This window comes from Balaenoptera physalus, assembly GCF_965194825.1.
Source record: "Balaenoptera physalus genome assembly, chromosome: 2".
In the NCBI taxonomy this organism is placed as follows: domain Eukaryota; kingdom Metazoa; phylum Chordata; class Mammalia; order Artiodactyla; family Balaenopteridae; genus Balaenoptera; species Balaenoptera physalus.
The window spans coordinates 85254538-85274249 of record NC_138883.1 but is presented as its reverse complement, the minus strand read 5'-3'; the positions used below and the strand labels follow the sequence as shown (position 1 = coordinate 85274249).

Here is a 19712-nt window from a genome sequence, read left to right as displayed (position 1 = left end):
AAGAGGAGGGTGAAATCAGCAATTGTATGATAGGAATGGTATGACCAGAGACCCAAAAAAGGCATTAAGAAACCCCAATGCAGGGGGAGAAAACTGGACAGCTACATGTAAAAGAATGAAATGAAATTAGAACATTTTCTTTCTTTATTTTTTTTGGCTGCATTGGGTCTTCGTTGCTGTTCGTGGGCTTTCTCTAGTTGCAGCAAGCAGGGGCTACTCTTCGTTGCAGTGCACGGGCTTCTCACTGCGGTGGCTTTTCTTGTTGTGGAGCACAGGCTCTAGGCACGGGGGCTTCAGTAGTTGTGGCTTGTGGGCTCTAGAGTGCAGGCTCAGTAGTTGTAGTGCACAGGCTTAGCTGCTCTGCGGCATGTGGGATCTTCCCAGACCAGGGATCGAACCCGTGTCCCGTGCATTGGCAGGCAGATTCATAACCACTGTGCCACCAGGGAAGTCCTGAGGCAGATTCTTAACCACTGTGCCACCAGGGAAGTCCCAGAACATTTTCTAACACCATATAGAAAAATAAAATCAAAATGGACTAAAGACCTAAATATAAGACCAGAAACCATAAAACTCCTAGAAGAAAAGATAGGTGGAACACTCTTTGACATAAATCACTGCAATATTTTTGGGGATCTGTCTCATAAAGCAAAGGAAACAAGAGAAAAAATAAACAAATGGGACCTAATGAAACTTAAAAGTGTTTGCACAGCAAAGGAAACAATTAACAAAACAAAAAGACAACCTATTGAATGGGAGGAAATATTCACAAATGATATGACCCATAAAGGGAAACAGTATGGCAGTTTGTCAAAAAACTAAAAAAGAACTACCATATGAACAAGCAATTCCACTCCCAGGTACATATCCAAAAAAAACCAAAAGCACTAATTCAAAAAGATACATGCACCCCCATGTTCACAGCAGCATTATTTACAATTGCCAAAATATGGAATGAGTGGATAAAGAAGATGTGGTGTGTGCATGTGTGTGTGTATATATACATACACACACACATGCTGAAAAGGCTATATATATATATATATACACACACACATACACACACACATATATATGTGTGTGTATATATGCATGTGTGTGTGTCTGTGTGTGTGTGTATATATATATATATATATGTGTGTGTATATATATGTATATATATATATAAAATACTACTCAGCCACAGGGACTTCCCTGGTGGCACAGTGGATAAGACTCCATGCTCCCAATGCAGGGGGCCCAGGTTCGATCCCTGATCAGGGAACTAGATCCCACATGCATGTCACAACTAAGGAGCCTGGTGCCGCAACTAAGGAGCCTGCCTGCTGCAACTAAGACCCGGCGCAACAAAATAAATAAATATTTTTTAAAAAATACTACTCAGCCATAAAAAATAATGAAACTTTACCATTTGCAACAATATTGATGGACTTGGAGGGGATTATGCTAAGTGAAGTAAATCAGACAAAGAAAGCCAAATACTGTATGATCTCACTTATATGTGGAATCTAAAAAATAAAACTAGTGAATATAACAAAAAAGAAACAGACTCATAGATATAGTGCACAAACTAGTGCTTACCAGTGCGGAGAGGGAAGCAGGGAGGAGTAAAATAGGGGTAGAGGATTAAAAGGTACAAAATACTATGTATAAAATAACTAAGCTACAAGGATATATTGTACAGCACAAGGAATATAGCCAATATTTTATAATAACTATAAATGGGATATAACCTTTAAATATTGTGAATCACTATTTTGTACACCTGAAACTTACATAATATTGTACATCAACTATACCTCAATTTAAAAAGTATTTTTTTAATCAAAAAAAAAAAAAAAAAAAAGAAACCCTAATGCAGGGGGAGAAAGATGACAAATTCTCATGCTGAAAAGGCTATAAGAAAACCTACTCTACAGCTTCAGTGGATCCTTCCAGTTCCCTAGCTATATCCCAGTCTCCCTGAGACCTGGATCGACACTGCCCTTCCTGGATTACTGTGGGATTCCAGGCTCCCTTTTACCACGTGGACCTGTGCAATGAACATCCAGTTCTTAAAGAAACCCAAATATCTCTTCATTACTTGTGATAGAAAGAAGCCTAACATACACTAATAACCCTTCTATCAGCAGTCACCTCCTTGAAAGCAAAGACTAGGTTTATTCAACTTAGAATTGCCAAAAATACCTAGAACTGTGCCTTCTACAAAACTCAGTACTCATGGAATTTATTGTAGAAATACTAAATGAACAAAGCCTCAGATATCCAGATTGTTCTAAGACAGAAGCAATCTAGACACAAAGGAAAATTCAGAGATATAAAACTATTCCACTGTACATAAAGAGGTCCAAAGCAGTGAGAGAGATACTGATCCTAACCCATAACTACTACTGACCTAGACACAAGTAAATCAAGACATTACATTCCCCTGGCTATAACTGAATCAAAGATGGACACATGGCTCTTCTGGTCAATGATAGTCAAGCTCAGGACTTTAGATGAAGAGAAGTTCTCCTTACTGTACTTGAACTGGAAGGGCAGCAAACGGAGTTATTTCAGCCACCTTGCTGCCATATGAAACCTAAATATCAAATCAACACACAGTGGAGAGCAGATCTGAGTTCAGAGAAGGAAGCAGAATAGGTTCCGGTGACATCATATAAACTACAAAAGCCATACCCGAAGCCAGTGCTTTCCCTGAACTTTTCAATAACATAAGACAAATTATTCTCTTTTTAAGCCAATTTGGGTTAGGTTTTCTATCACTTGCAACCAAGTCTTTTAATTCGTATAGAAGCTCCCCAAAAATCTGCAGTTCACATTTCTCTTTTAATTTTTACAAAAATTCTAGCACATTTTATAATAGAAAAATTAACGCATCCTTCTACTTGTTTACCCTGACTTAAATCTGGCTTCCCCCTAAAGATTTTCTACAGTTCTCTCTTTTTACTGTAATCCATACCCCCCACAGAGCCAGAAGTGGTTGCCATTCACTTGCCTTTCTACAGTAGCTTACAGATCATGATCATCCTCCTTTATGGCCCCACCTTCAAGATATATCTTCTCCTCATCACTATCATCTTCTGATCCCTTAGTCATACCTTCCTCCTTCACTGAAGACCAGGGGAGCCCAATTCAGAGTATTCTTCTCTATTAAATCTTCTATTACAATCTTGGGAGATTTCAATGTCCATGAAGATTACCCCTCCAATTACTGTACATTAGAATTCATAGGCCTCTTTAGTTCCAAAGATTCTTAGCTCAACTTTATTTTAGGCATCTATTCTTCAGCTCTTTACTCTGAATCTTGCCATCATTTAAAACTGTTCTCCCTTGATTACTCCAGTAGCTCACCAAAATCTTACTCTGACTTTACTTACTCTGTGACTTTACAGAAACCTCTTGTCCCTCAAATCCTGATTCCTCCCAACCCAGATCCTATGGTTGGACATCTAAATCTCTTAGCAGCAACTTCAGATTTGTACCCCTTTCTCTGAAGCTGACCACAACACCACAGCTCCAGGTCAACACTGTTTCTGGAAAACCGAGCTACTCTAAAGAAAAACCACACTAGATATACTGATACCACTATAAAGTCTCCAACCTTATTCCTTTAAAATAAATTTCATACACTCCCTCTTCCATGCCCCTCAACAACTCTTTCAATCATTTTTCTCAACTCAAGCCCGCCAGTCACTCCCTGCCCAGACCCTTCGCTCTCAACCAAAGAGATTGAAATCTGATCTTATAGAGATACATAAGTTATCAGGCATGCCCTCCCTCCATCCCATATCTCTACCTGTAACCTTATTTATATTCATACTTCTCCTTACCTCTCTTTATTTCAGTCACAGGAAATGAGGTGTCCCTCCTGTTCAAAGCCAGCCCATCTACCTGTACCCTTGACCCACACTGTGACTCCCATGCCCTTCATACCTCCTTCAACACCCTGCCCTACCAGCCATACTATATTTTAAATCTTCAACCTCTCCTTCCCCAATGGCACCTTTCCCCTCACCACAGATACAAGGTCAGGTCTTATCCTAAAAAGAAAGCCCTTCCTGGCTCCCATCCAGTCTCTTCCTCTTCTCAGCACACCTTCTCAAAAAGAAGTTATTCTCTTTTTCTCTCTCTCCTTCCCTCTCCCCACTCCCTCTCCCATTCCTCTTTTCCCCCAACTCTCCCTCTCTTCCTTCTCCCTCTTTCCCCCCTCACTTCTCCTCTCTCTATTTCTCCTCTCATCCCCTTGCTCCTTCCCCTTCTCCTCTCTCTATCCTCTTCTTCCCCTCCTCCTTTATCACCTGCCATTTACTCTTCCACCTACTGTGAGGGGAATTCTACCCTTAACCCCCTACTGAAACTGCTTTTAAGGTCACCATGACTTCTTAATCGCCAAATCAAATGACCATTTTTCCTGTCTTTATTTTTTTATACCAATGTACTGTATTTGACACTGTTACTGTCTCCCTCTTGAATTTTTCTACTCATTAACACATTGGGCAGCACACAGTAGACACTCAAATATATTTGAATAAATGAATAAGGGTACAAAATGAAACAACATCATGCATTTTTCTATCTGGAGAATAAGTATGAGTCAACAGCCCATGAAACATTCATGGTAATTAACTATAACATCACAAACCAAATTAGACTAAGCAGCACGTATCAGTAATGGAACAATCAGTTCAATTACATGATTTTCTCCAGTCATCCTCATATCATAAACAGAAAACCAGGACTAATGATAAGCAAGGGCACAGTAATGAAAATTCTAAAGGAATCTAGAGTGCAAAGAAAAGCACAATACAAACCTTTTTTATATTTTTTACTAAGTACCATATGTGATAAAAACTATACCTGTGTGTCATGAGGACACATATAAAGGAAAAGAGCTAAGCATAAATCAGTCTGCGGCACCAAATGATTAATAAGAGTTCACAAATAAACCTGAAGTTCAGTTTATCAAAAGTTATGAGACGTGAACTAGCAGAAGACACACATGAGAATGTAGAATTACTGCCATCTCATGACAAATTTAAACCACAGAAGATTCACTTTACTTTGTTTCTAAGCAGATTTCTTCCCACACATTTTCCCTTAATTATTCCCACCATCAACGTTTTAAATGATTTCAGGTGCTAATGTCAGCAGCAGTACTTACTTAAAACGCATTCCTGACTTGTAAAGAAACCTTTCCAGATACAAGATGAAGACTCAGAGACCAAACATTATGGTCCAAACACACCAGAATCCTCTGCACCTTCTTGCTATCTGGAGCATTTTGATATAGTCAACTATACAAAGCAAATGGCTTTCTCCAACACGACTACTAATAGGCTACAGATTTCATAGCATTTTAAGTTTCTAAAGCATTTTAACACATACTTGTTTCATTTATAACTCACACCAAGTCTATGAAAACAGGCAAGGCAAGCATTAATGTTCTTTTACAGTGAGACAACTAAAGCCTAGGTCGTTCACTCATCATAAATCCCAAAGCTAAAACGTGGCAATCAGGCCCCATCACCTCCAAATTTTCTCCTCTCTCTCTTATTCCTTTGTCGTCAACCATTCTTACCTCCTTCCTATCCATCTTAAAGGAAAAGGTATCTCTCCTTTCTAAAACTAATCCACACTGAAACTCTTAAGCCTAGAACCCCCAACAGAACCTTCAATTAACTCCTTTTCCTCACCCACAATATCTGCCTTTCCTCTAACTACATCTCCTCATTCTATAAATATGTTCAAGTCTTCCCTTCCTAAAAAAAAGAAAAAAAAAAAATTTCCTCAACCTTACCTGTCCCAGAAGCTGTGACCCACTCTCCCTCCATCCTCTCCCTGATAAACTCTTAAGGTCTACAACTGTAGACACTTGTACCGCACTTTCATCTCTCCACTAAAACGTTCCTTATTAAAGGTCACCAAAGAATTCCTAGTGGCCAAACTCAATAACCACTCTTCAGTTCTTATTCTTAAGTTTTTGGCCTTTGTCCTAAGGTATTTGACACCACTGACCATTTTACCCTTCCTAAAACCTGGCTTCACCCCTGGGCTCTACTATGACCCTCTCCCATTCTCCTACCACTGACTTCCTTCTTAGTCTCCTTTACTTAACTCTCGTCTTTTGCAAATTACCTACATGTTGATCCTCTGCAGAGCTCCCCCTCTCCTTTTCTCTATTCAGCTAAACACACTTCCTGAACAATCTCTTCCACTCCCATGCCCTAAGTTACCAACCATATGCCTATGATTTCCGAAACTCTATGGTCTCTACACACCCTTTGATTCTTTTAGGAAGAAGCTAGAACAAAACAAAAGTTATATTTATTAAATCTCTGGGCAGGAAGGAGGAGAAGAAGAAGATGGGATAATTTTCTAAGCTTAGAAACAAACAAATACAATGAAAACACAGGTTTGACTGCATAAAATTTTTAAAGTTCTGTAAACTAAGACAAACAACATAGAAAATAACACGTACATATATTAACTACACACATACCTATAAATATATAACTTGATAAATAAATGAAAAAAATCAGGAAATTTACTAAAGAAAAAAGTGAGCTATTACTTAAAACCACTGAAAATGTTCAACATTACTAGCAATTTAGTAAGTTCAATTCAGACCTATTAATTTTTTTTATAATGAGGCAATCCATATAACTTTCATAAAATTTTTAAAGCTGTCCTTGGGCCCCCCAAATTAAGAATTACCATTCTAGATATATTTCTATTCATGTTCTAAGATTACCATTAACTTTTTGTTGTTGTTGTTTTGTAACATTATTTGACAACCAGCAATTAGTTCTCATCCACATTGACTGTAGATTTTTTAAAGTACTGACAGGTACATAGGTTACCAATGTATAGAGCTTGTATGATGAATCTTCACCCTCATTACATTTTCTGGACAAACACACATGGATATAGTATGCAACATTCCTTATTCCTCTGGCCCACATAGTGTGGTGAGCCTGGTGTCAATGCACACATCTAGAGTTCCCATCTCTTTCATGGAAAATTTCTGGATCTCTCTGAGTGCCTACAGGGCACTCTTCATTTTTTTTTTTTTTTTTTTTTTGGTGTGCTGGGTGGTATGCAGGATCTTATTTCCCCAACCGGGATCGAACCCATGCCCCTTGCAGTAGAAGCGGAGTCTTAACCACTCCAGGGAATTCCCAGGGCACTCTTTTTGAAGCTCACTCCACGGATGCGCTTGTGAATGGCGATGACATATTTATTCTCTGGACACCACCTCGCTGATGGCAGAATGGTCCTTCTTCTTGCCACCCTTCTTTGCAGGAGCCATTCTGCCAGGTCCAGGTTAGAAAGGAAGAACGCAAGGTACTGCTGCATTTGCTTTTTAAATAACATTATAATATGTTCTTAACACTCAAAGTCACCCCTACCACATTTCAGGCACTCTTCTAGATGCTAGAGGATACAGCAGTGAACAAAACAGATAAAAATCTATGTCTCCCTGAAGCTTATAGGATTCTAGTCTGGGGGTACGGAGAAGAGAAAAATTAAATAAGTAAAACATATAACATGTTATATGATGACTAAGTGCTATGGAAATAATGCAGGAAAGAGACTAGTAGAATTGGGAAGGGTTACAAGTTTTGATAGTGTGGTTAAGGGCTCTCTGAAAAGGTGGCATTTACGTAAGACTTAGAAGAGTTGAGGGAATAAGTCATATCTGGGAGAAGAATATTCTAGGAAAAGGCCCTCAGATGGGAGCTTTCCCAGGATGTTTGAGGGATAGAGGGATAGCAAGAAGATATTAGGACTAAAGAGAAGTGATAGAGAGGAACAATAATAGAAAACGAAATCAGAAAGGTAATGGGGGAGGAGGAAGAAGATCACTTAATATCCACCATGGGCCCTAAGTATCTCCACACACCTCTATTGAGTATGTCAAAACACAAGGCCTTAACTGTCCTCTGATTCTGAGCCACTTCTATAGCTACTCACATAGGCAATTAAGTAAGCCAAAGCAAGGCAACCACAACATGACCACTATACCACTGCTCACTCCCAGGGGGCGGGTGGGAAGTTGGAGGTTTAGGGGCAGTAGGAGATCACGGCTCAGTTTTGGACAGGTCAAATTTGAAATCCTATTAGATATCCAACTGGAGATAATGTGTAGATAACCGAATATGAGTCCAGATTTCAGAGAAAAGGCCAAAGCTAGAAGTATAAATTTGGAAGTCAACAGTGTAAGAGACTAAATGAGCCAAGGAAATAAAAGTTTTTTTGTTGTTTTGGCCACACCACGCAGCTTGCAGGATCTTGGTTCCCCAACCAGGGACTGAACCCGGGCCATGATAGTAAAAGCCCTGAAAGCCCAGAATCCTAACTACTGAGCCACCAGGGAGCTCCCACAAAGATTTTTTTTTAAAAGGTGATGACCAAGGTGTGAGTCTGGAACATTCTAACATTGAGAGGAAGGGAGATTAGGAGACCGTGATATAGGAGAAGAACTAGGAGAATGTGATGTCCTGGAAGCAAATGGAAAAATGGTTTCAAGAACAAGGAAGTAATCAACGTGGCAAAGTTGCTGACAGATCATGTGAAATGAGGAATGACCACTAGATTTAGCAGTGTGGAGACAGATTGTCACGAGGTATAATTCTAGAGGACTAGTGGGTTCAATATCGTAACTGAATTCAAGAAAAAATGTAAGGAGGTTAATTGTAGGTATGGAGACAAGAGTTTCACTCTAAATTAATATTTATTTATTGAATGAATGATGAATGAATGCATCCCTAATCCTATCAACTGTGCAATGAATTTACATACTTTGCCCATGGAAATATAAAACAGTACAATCTCTTTGGAAAGAGACCTAATACACATCTCAACTGGTTTTTAAAATGCGTAAGATACACGGATAGATAGATAGATATTATACCTCTAGAAAGGAATTCACCAAGATGTTAAAGGACTGGTTATCACAGATTGTAAGATTACAGCTAACTTTAATTATCTTCTATATAATATTTCTATATTCTTCAAATGTTCTACAATGAACATGTATAACTTTTATAATCAATAGCTTTTTTTTTTTTTTTTTGTAATTCAATAATTTTTAATATATTCACAGGTAAGTTCAACCATCACCACAGTCAATTTTGGAACATTTTCATTACTCAATAGCTTTTTAAATGTTCATAGCCTATGCCTCAGAAGATACATCTAAGTATTGTTTCTAAGGAAATAACCTGAAATTTAGAAAAAGTTTCATGCACCAAAATTTTTATCATGGTTTATTTAAACAGTAATAGCAACATCCAAGTTTCCAACAACAGGGGCTAGAAAAAGTTTAAGGTATGTTCTCTCAATGAAATATCAAGCAGTCATTTAGAAGGACGTTGGTTAACTGGGGAAATGCTTATATTAAAATTAACTGAATAGGGACTTCCCTGGTGGCCCAGTGGTTAAGACTCCACGCTCCCAATGCAGGGGGCCTGGGTTCGATCCCTGGTCAGGGAACCAGATCCCGCATGCAGCAACTAAAGATTCTACATGTGGCAGTGAAGATCCTGCATGCTGCAACTAAGACCTGGCTCAGCCAAATTAATAAATAAATATTTTTTTTTTAAATTTTTTAAATAAAATTAACTGAATAGGGACTTCCCTGGTGGCACAGTGGTTAAGAATCGCCTGCCAATGTATGAGACACGGGTTCGAGCCCTGGTCTGGGAAGATCCCACATGCTGCGGAGCAACTAGGCCAGTGAGCCACAACTACTGAGCCTGCGCTCTAGAGCCCACGAGCTGCACCTACTGAGCCCACGTGCTGCAACTACTGAAGCCCACGCACCTAGAGCTCGTGCTCCACAACAAGAGAAGCCACTGCAATGAGAAGCCCGCGCACTGCAACGAAGAGTAGCCCCAGCTCACCGCAACTAGAGAAAGCCCGCACGCAGCAACAAAGACCCAACACAGCCTAAATAAATAAATAAATAAAATAAGATTAACTGAATAAATGTGAATAGGTGGGTAGTGGACTAGTCATATGTGATTCTCTCCCTAACCAACTCTAAAACAACAGTAAAATCATTTTTTAAAAGTAAAAGATGACAACGAAGACTAAAGGAAGAACAGTGGCCGAGAGAGGAGAAAAAAAAAAAAAGACTAAGGAATAAAAAAAAGAGGACAAAGAGATTAGGAAAGGACACAAAACAAAAGATGTCAACAAATTTTTGGAATTTAGAAAAATGTTTAAGTGATTTAGGAGAACAGAGGAAGTGACAAATTAAATGCCTAGCAAAGGGGGTACAAAAATGAACAAGTCATTTCACTTTATTGAGTAAATGTTTGAAAGCAACTGTCCACTCACATGCTTTCATTCCACAAATGTTTCCTAAGTGCCTACTAGAGCATACAAAAGTAAAAAAGACAAAGTCCTTTAAGGAGCTTACCTCCTTGTCATCTAGATTTCCATTTTGAAGTGTGTAAGCTAGGTTAACATAGATTCTACCTGTCACTTAAACCAATACTTTCAGGAAGTCAGCAGGTTATGTTGAACATACAAACTCTTTCTAGCTAATTCCAAAGAGTGATACCAAATGTTACTGCATACTTCCTCAGGAAGCATATAATTACTCAGAGTAACAGACCTCTTTGGCAACCCTTAAGAAAACTCTGTCCTTAGGTTTTAAAATTACCTCAACACAGTATTTAGTGCTTTCCTTGTAGTGTTCACTGCTTTGAGTTTTCACGTACCTAAAGATATCTGTGGTAGCTTTCTTTTAGAGAAAAATTAAAACTTCAATATTCTATCTATGCAAAAGCATTACTGACTCTACTCATCTTTTTATTTTTTTGGCCGTGACACACAGCTTGCAGGATCTTAGTTCCTTGACCAGGGATTGAACCCAAGACCCAGTAGGGAAAGCGCCAAGTCCTAACCACTGGACCACCAAGGAATTCCCATCCACTCATCTTTTTATCAGGTGAACAACACTGGAAAATATTTGTTTGGCGTGACCATGACCAGTAGGGAAAGCGCCAAGTCCTAACCACTGGACCACCAAGGAATTCCCATCCACTCATCTTTTTATCAGGTGAACAACACTGGAAAATATTTGTTTGGCGTGACCATGAGGTTACAGGATTGCTGAAGTGAGCATAACATTAACATTAAAATTCATAGCATAACATTAAAATTCATTTGCATCAATGAGCTAGAGAAACTGGATAGAGGCCAAAGGTTAAATGCAAGGTGACCATTATTAACAATACCCCTAGCCAAAACTAGAAATCAAAATAGGAATAGTTCCTAGCTGCAGAAAAACCAAGGAACAGAAATACAATGATGACTTCCTCCTTCCTAATGGAGATTATGCAACATGTGGATAATTTATATTGGTGGTCGTATCATAGGAAAAATATATCTACGTGAACAATCTGAGCCAGTCATCCCCAACTAAGTGGTTTTTCAGATTATAACTTAATAGTTAATATCAATCTCCTAATAACAAGACCCTTCCTATCACAATTTGCATCAAAATGTTATAAATTAAGTAAGTGGTAGCTATGGATTATCAAGAGCCTTTGGTTCAAGCCAAAAGACAACTGAGAGACTTACTAGATTTAAAAAGTGGTGGTACAAACAATCCAATTCAAAAAATAGAGAAAGGACTTGAAGAGACATTTCTCCAAAGAACATATACAGATTGCCAACAAGCACATGAAAACGTTTTCCACGTCACTAGCCATTAGGATAATGCAAACTAAAACCACAATGAGATACCAAGTCATGTCCATTAGGATGGGCATAATTAAAAATAAGAAAATAACAAGTGTGGGGAAGAAAGTGGAAAAATTAGAACACTTGGGCATTGCTGGTAGGAATATAAATTGGTGCACTGTGGAAAACAGGTGAATTCTCAAAAAGTTAAACACAGAATTATCAAATGATCCAGCAATTCCAATTCTAGGTATATACCTAAAAGAATTAAAAGCAGGGACTCAGATAGAACTTCTACTCCAATGTTTGTAACAGCCTTATTCACAACAGCCAAAAGGTGGAAACAACCCAAATGTCCACTGACAAACAGATAAACAAAATGTGGTATATACAAACAATGGAATACTACTCAGCCCTAAAAAAGGAAATTCAAACACATGTTACAATATGAATAAAACATAAAAACATCATGCTAAGTGAAACAAGCCAGACACAAAAGGACAAATATTTTGTATGATTCCAGTTATATGAGGTACCTTGAGAAGTCAAATTCATAAATACAGAAAGCAGAATGGTGATTGCCAGGGACTAGAGAAGGAGGGAATGGGTGCTTAGAGTTTAATGGGTACAAGTTTCAATTTGGGCAGAAAAAGTTCTGGGGCTTCCCTGGTGGCACAGTGGTTAAGAATCCTCCTGCCAATGCAGGAGACACAGGTTCAATCCCTGGTCTGGGAAGATCCCACATGCCATGGAGCAACTAAGCCCATGCGTCACGACTACTGAGCTTGCGCTCTAGAGCCCATGAGCCACAACAACTGAGCCTGTGTGTCACAACTACTGAAGCCCGCGCACCTAGAACTCATGCTCCGCAACACGAGAAGCCACCGCAATGAGGAGCATGCGCACCACAACAAAGAGTAGCCCCTGCTCGCTGCAACTAGAGAAAGCCTGTGTGCAGCAACAAAGACCCAACGCAGCCAAAAATAAATAAATAAAATTTAAAAAGAAAGAAAGAAAAAGTTCTGGGGCTTCCCTGGTGGTGCAGTGGTTAAGAATCCGCCTGCCAATTCAGGGGACGTGGGTTCAATCCCTGGTCCAGGAAGATACCACATGCCGCGGAACAACTAAGCCCGTGCGCCACAACTACTGAGCCTGCACTCTAGAGCCCGTGAGCCACAACTACTGAAGCCCACGTGCGTAGAGCCTGTGCTCCACAACAAGAGAAGCCACCGGAATGAGAAGCCCACGCACCGCAACAGAGCAGCCCCCACTCGCCGCAACTAGAGAAAGCCCAAGCGCAGCAACAAAGACCCAATGCAGCCAAAAATAAATAAATTAAATAATATAAAAAAAAAAAAAAGGGGCTTCCTTGGTGGCGCAGTGGTTAAGAATCCGCCTGCCAATGCAGGGGACACGGGTTCGAGCCCTGGTCCGGGAAGATCCCACATGCCGTGGAGCAACTAAGCCCGTGCACCACAACTACTGAGCCTGTGCTCTAGAGCCCGTGAGCCACAACTACTGAGCCCACGTGCCACAACTACTGAAGCCCGCGTGCCTAGAGCCCGTGCTCCACAACAAGAGAAGACACCACAACGAGAAGCCCGCGCACCGCAACGGAGAGTAGCCCCCGCTCACCGCAACTAGAGAAAGCCCGCACCCAGCAACGAAGACCCAACACAGCCAAAAATAAATAAATAAAATAAAATAAAATAAAAAAGGAGAGTGATGAAGGAAAATCCTCCCAGTGGTCTCCATTTAAAAAAAAAAAAAAAAGAAAAAGTTCTGGAAACAGATTGTAGTGATGCACAACAATGTAAATGTACTTAATGCCACTGAGCTGTACAATTAAAAATGGTTAAATTGGTAAATTTTATGTATTATTTACCACAATAAAAAGTGATGGTAACATTTTCAAGGAAGCATCCCAGGTAAAATTTGAGTAGAATTGCTAAGATACAACTTTATTCCCCCCTTTGAAAAGAATGTGGTATAATGATCAGCTGATGCGAAATAACCTTTGTAAAGGATGGATAAATCACAGTGCTACCAGTTCACTCATTCTTATCTCAAAGAATGATACTTTCTGTATCTGAAATTCTGTTTTAATACAATGTTTGTAAGATGAATGAATCCTTTCCATCCATCCTTGGGCCAATTAATTGCCCTGATTTTCAAAATAATCCACATTGTGGTCCCAAAGAATCCCTTAATCTTTTAGCTCCCATCATTGCCTGCCATAAATCCTGCCCTTCAATCACAATGGTTTACTACTACACCTGAACACAATTTATACTGATCTTCCTCTGTAAACTCTGCTTCTCCCTTTGGAATTCCTATCTCCCCATTTTTAGTAGCAAGATAGCTGAGATCTAGAACTTTGAAGCCAGATTATCTGGGTTCAAATTCTGCCTGCACCACTTGTTAGCCATGTGACTTTGAACAAAGCACTGGGAAAGCAAAACTGACACTGCCTTGCCACCATTATGAATAAATGTCACATCCCACAGATAAGGAGAAAGAAAATACTTTGTATCTTGAGATAAATTAAAAAATAAGGGCTTCCCTGGTGGCACAGTGGTTAAGAATCCACCTGCCAATGCAGGGGACACGGGTTCGAGCCTTGGTCCAGGAAGATCCCACATGCCACGGAGCAACTGAGCCCGTGCGCCACAATTACTGAGCCCGTGTGCCACAACTACTGAAGCCCGCGTGCCTAAAGCCCGTGCTCCACAAGAGAAGCCACCACAATGAGAAGCCCGCGCACCGCAAGGAAGAGTAGCCCCCACTCGCCGCAACTAGAGAAAGCCTGCACACAGCAATGAATACCCAACACAGCCAAAAATAAATAAATAAATAAATAAATATAAATATTTTTTAAAAATGAGTCACTCTCTGTAATTCTGATCCCCAAAATAAATGAAATCTTGAGCATTTTCTGTAAGCTTGGACTCCCTAACTAAACCTTTTCCCTAACTTTTAAAATACTGGTATCCAAAAAAATGTTATGCAACAAAAAACAACCCAATCAAAAAATGGACAGAAGATAATAGACATTTCTCCAAAGAAGACATACAAATGGCCAGTAAGCACACGAAAAGATGCTCAACATCATTAATTATTAGAGAAATGCAAATCAAAACTACAATGAGGTACCATCTCACAACGGTCAGAGTGGCCATCATTAAAAAGTCTACAAATAACAAATGCTGGAGAGGGTGTGGAGAAAAGGGAACCCTCCTACACTGTTGGTGGGAGTGTAAGTGGGTACAGTCACTATGGAAAACAGTATGGAGGTTCCTCAGAAAACTAAAAATAGAATTACCATATGATCCAGCAATCCCACTCCTGGGAATGTACCCAGACAAAACTATAATTCAAAAAGATAGGGACTTCCCTGGTGGCACAGTGGTTAAGAATCAGCCTGCCAATGCAGGGGACATGGGTTCGATCCCTGGTCTGGGAAGATCCCACATGCCGAGGAGCAACTAAGCCTGTGTACCACAACTACTGAGCCTGCGCTCTATGGAGCCTGTGAGCCACAACTACTGAAGCCCGTGCGCCTAGAGTTCATGCTCTGCAACAAGAGAAGCCACCACAATGAGAAGTCCATGCACCACAATGAAGAGTAGCTCCCGCTGGCTGCAACTAGAGAAAGCCTGTGCACAGCAACGAAGACCCAATGCAGCCAAAATTTAAATAAATAAATAAATAAATAAATTTATTTTTAAAAAAGATACATGTAGCCCGATGTTCATAGCAGTACTGTTCACAATAGCCAAGACATGGAAACAACCTAAATGTCCATCAACAGATGAATGCATAAAGAAGATGTGGTACATATATATACACTGGAATACTACTCAGCCATAAAAAAGAACAAAATAATGCCATTTGCAGCAACATGGATGCAACTAGAGATTATCATAGTAAGTGAAGTAAGTCAGAAAGAGAAAGACAAATACCATATGATATCACTTATATGTGGAATCTAAAATATGGCACAAATGAACCTATCTACAAAACAGAAACAGACTCACAGACATAGAGAACAGACTTGTGGTTGCCGAGGTTGAGGGGAGGGGTGGGCTGGCAGTTTGGGGTTGGTAGATGCAAACTACTACATTTAGAATGGATAAACAACAAGGTCCTAATGTATAACACAGGGAACTATATTCAATATCCTGTGATAAACCATAATGGAAAATAATATAAAAAAGCATGTCTACGTGTATAACTGAGTCACTTTGCTGTACAGCAGAGATTGGCACAGCATTGTAAATCAACTATGCTTCAATAAAAAAATTTTTTTTAACAAGGCACCAAAAAAATGTTATGACCTTTGTGGATATAACAATCATGTTAAAAAACTGCTGTTTTCCACCATGACAAACTAATGTAAACTCAATAACTTTGGTGATCTCATGTTTTGTCCCAATAAATGCCTGTATTTTTTGATTCAGTGAGTCAGTCAAAATCTGACTCCCACTATTTCGCAAGTAGATCTCTATTCTTTTCTAAAAGCTTTAGTTCCTGAGATTTCCTTTCCTGTTACCTTAATTCCAAAATGTTTCTTATTTTTCTTTTTAATACTTATTTCTTTTGTAATACATCTCCTTTAAATGACAACCCAAAATTCCAAAGCCTCCTTTTGACCTCCACCTCCAAAATCTTAGTGCCCTTCCCCAGAGGTAACCAATATTTAAATTGGGTGTGTATCCTTCCAGACTTTTCTTTTTTAATGATTTTCATACATATATATGGAATCATTGGAAACACACACTCTAATCTCCAGTTTCTTCATTTCTGTAACTGGAATGGAAACTACACCTGTCTCATAGGGTTGCTGGAAAGACTAAATAGAAAAAAAAAAAAAATCACATAAAGTGCTATGTGCACTGTGCTTAGCACAAAGAAAAATCCCATTCATCTTTCAAGGTCCAGCTCAGATCACAGCTTCTCCATCAAGTTTACCCAGACTATTCAACTGCTGGTAATTTCATTTTTTTCTCCAGTGAAGTTTCCTCAACACTCACTGGACATATCATACAGTGCCTTGGGTCATGGCCCATCCTATAGCTAGTAAACACCTGGAGGGCAGAAATTCAGTCTCAGTATCCTTCAGAACAACTGACACAGGGTTCTATACAAAGTAGGTACTCAATAAATTAAAATACTGAAAATTTCTAAGAAGCAGAAGCCCATGTAAAGTTTCTTCCTGACACACCTAGTAAAATTCAAGTGTTTTCAGACTTTTAACTGTGTAAAAGGAGCTGCCTTAGGTTATCAAGTATATAATGAAAGCCAATTTCTATTAAGTAGAGACCCAAAATCCCACTGATAAAGCATTCTATGTTTGTCTATTTTTTTCCTCCATTTAGAGTTTAAGTGCTTGGGAGGCAGGCAACTCTAGTAACTTTATTAATAAAATATATGTAATAATGCTATTATATAAACACAACTAGGTTTATATAATGAATATATTCCTTAAAAGTCACATCTAAGTTATTTCACTTTAAATGCACTGGAGAAAGCCAAAAAGGAAATAATTAACAGATATACATATATAACTACACAATATTGAACAAGAACAAGGACAGCACGGGGAAGTATGTAGAATTAAGTAATATAATGTTCATATTTCCTAAATCAACCCTTTCTGATGAAGACTTTTCTTTTTTTGGCCATGCCACACAGCTTGCAGGATCTCAGTTCCCTAACCGGGGATTGAACCCGGGCCACGGCAGTGAAAGCGTGGAATCCTAACCACTAGGTCACCAGGGAACTCCCTGATAAAGACTTCAAAAAAAAAGTGAATGTGAAAAATCTCATAAAAGTTAAATTGCATTTAATTATACATTTGACAAATCATTTTTACTGAAAAGAAGAGTCCTGAAATAAGACACCTAGCACATTTGCTGCTCCCTGGTTACAATACTTATATGTGGTGACCCTGTAGGAGTAGGCTCTCCATGATCCCCAGGAGCAGATGGTCAAGTCCATGCTGCTCCTGGCCCCAAAGCTAAACGAGGCCAACCTCACCGTGGAGCTGATGAAGCTCTTCACGCAGCTGCAGGCCGAGGATGAACAGGGCCCCATTTGGTGCAATACCACCATTTGCCTGGGCAAAATCAGCTCTTACTTCAGTACCAGCACCAGACACAGGGTCCTCACCTCCGCCTTTAGCTGAGCCACTAAGGACCGTTTTGCACCATCCCAGGTCACGGGTGTTTGGGCTTCACTGCCACCCACAACCTCTACTTGATGAACGATTAAGCCCACAAGATCCTGCCTGAGCTCTTACAGCCTCACTGTGGATTCTGAGACATCCGTGCAGGACGAGGCCTTCAAGGCCATTCGAAGCTGCCTGTCCAAACTGGAGTCTGTGTCACAGGGCCCTACACAGCTGGCCGAAGTGGACTTCTCATGCAGCCAGCTGGGCAGGCTGGGCCGTGACAGGGGTCTCCTTCCTCACCTCTGTGCTGATCCATGCACACCCCACAGCTGCTCCAGCCGAGACCAACATCCCCCAGAGACCCATGCCCGAGGGACTTCCTTCCCCAGCCCTCACCCCTGTCCCTGCCATATCCACGACCTGAGGCCACTGGGAGACACAAGAGGGCAAGGACACAGAAGAGGACAACAGTGCTGCCAACAGATGGGAGGACAAAGACTGGGGCAGCTTGGAGCAGGAGGCCAAATCTGTGTCGGCCCACCAGGACTTCTGGAGTACTGGGGGCCAAGACAGCTGGGCTGGGCAGAGCGGCAACCCTGGCCACAAAGCCGCGGAGTCAGACTGGAGCAGCTGGGAAGCTGAGGGGCTCGTGGGAGCAGGGCTGGCAGGAGCCAAATCTCCCAGAGCTGCCCCCTGAGAACACACAGCTGGCCAGCGAGTATAACTGGGATGGACCGGAGCTTAATGACAAAGGCGACCCCTTCGCTACCCTATCAGCACGTCAGAGGAGGCTGGTGCCCAGCCGAGACCGGACTCTTGGGATTGATGACCACTGGGAGGTCCTGGAGACTGAGAGCCAACAGGAGAAGACCGAGCTAAGCTGGAAGAAATGAGAGGAGCATCAGCGGGAGATGGAGGCCAACTGCGCTGAGAAAAAGGTGGCCAAGGACCCCATGAAGCTGAGAACTTGGAAGCTGGACTGAACTGCCAGTGTGGGCGCTTCCCAGCCACAGAGAGCAGGCCCCGCAGATGTATGTATTATACAAGCCATGTGAGTCCGGCCCACCTGGCAAGCACATCTCACGTGTACATAATCAGAGCCACAATAAATTCTATTTCAAGGAACAAAGGGAGGGAGGGAGGGAGGGAGGAGTATATGACAAGGTTCCCAACCTCAAGGAACTTACTTTCTAATAGAGATATGAACTGAACACATGGAAAAAACTAAAGAACCACAGATAACATAGATGAAGTATTAAATCAAGTGTAGTAGACTGATGCTATAGGAGTTCAGAGACAAGGAAAACAACAAAGACTGATTGGAATCAATAGAAAGTCCTGTAGAGTACAGTTCCTCACCCCGGGTTGACTATTAATGAAAGTAAGACTCCTCTGAGCAATCATCAACAAAAATCACCTTACTAGACTACTTTGATAAGTGAAACACGCATGGTCCTTGTCTCAAAGTGTTTATAATCAAAGAGGATACAGAATAAATACCAATTAAAACATTATAGCTCATCACCAGGGAGCCTCAAGAGTGCTGCTAATAATTTTTTCTTGATTTAGGCACTACATCAAGGGTATATTCATTTTGTAAAAATTCAACAAGTTGAACATTTATGATATCTGCACTTTTCTATATGTATGTTACACTGTAGTTTATTTTTAAAAAAAACAAAAGGATTATAGCTCCAGTCCTAACCATTTTCATAGGGTGCAGTTATACATCTCCCACTGCCTACTGAACAACACCATCTGGATGTTCTGCCCCCACCTCAGACTCCATCTTGCCTTCAAAAACCAAAATCCCTCCACATTTTTCTGTTTCGATCAATGG

The 19712-nt window shown here is 40.4% G+C and overlaps 1 protein-coding gene, 1 long non-coding RNA gene and 1 pseudogene across 4 annotated transcripts in view; 2 read left to right on the top strand and 1 right to left on the bottom strand.

Annotated features, from left to right (window-relative positions):
- The window catches only part of MGA (MAX dimerization protein MGA), a 159373-nt gene that overhangs the window by 114790 nt on the left and 24871 nt on the right, over positions 1–19712 (bottom strand). The window lies entirely within an intron of this gene.
- On the top strand, positions 1860–9603 carry LOC309654891. Its single transcript, XR_014260479.1, has 2 exons — positions 1860–9079; positions 9181–9603. It is a non-coding gene; the product is annotated as an uncharacterized lncRNA (long non-coding RNA).
- Positions 16589–19685, top strand: LOC309654709 (N-terminal kinase-like protein pseudogene; annotated as a pseudogene). Its single transcript has 2 exons — positions 16589–16690; positions 17663–19685. The product of its transcript is annotated as an N-terminal kinase-like protein pseudogene (transcript).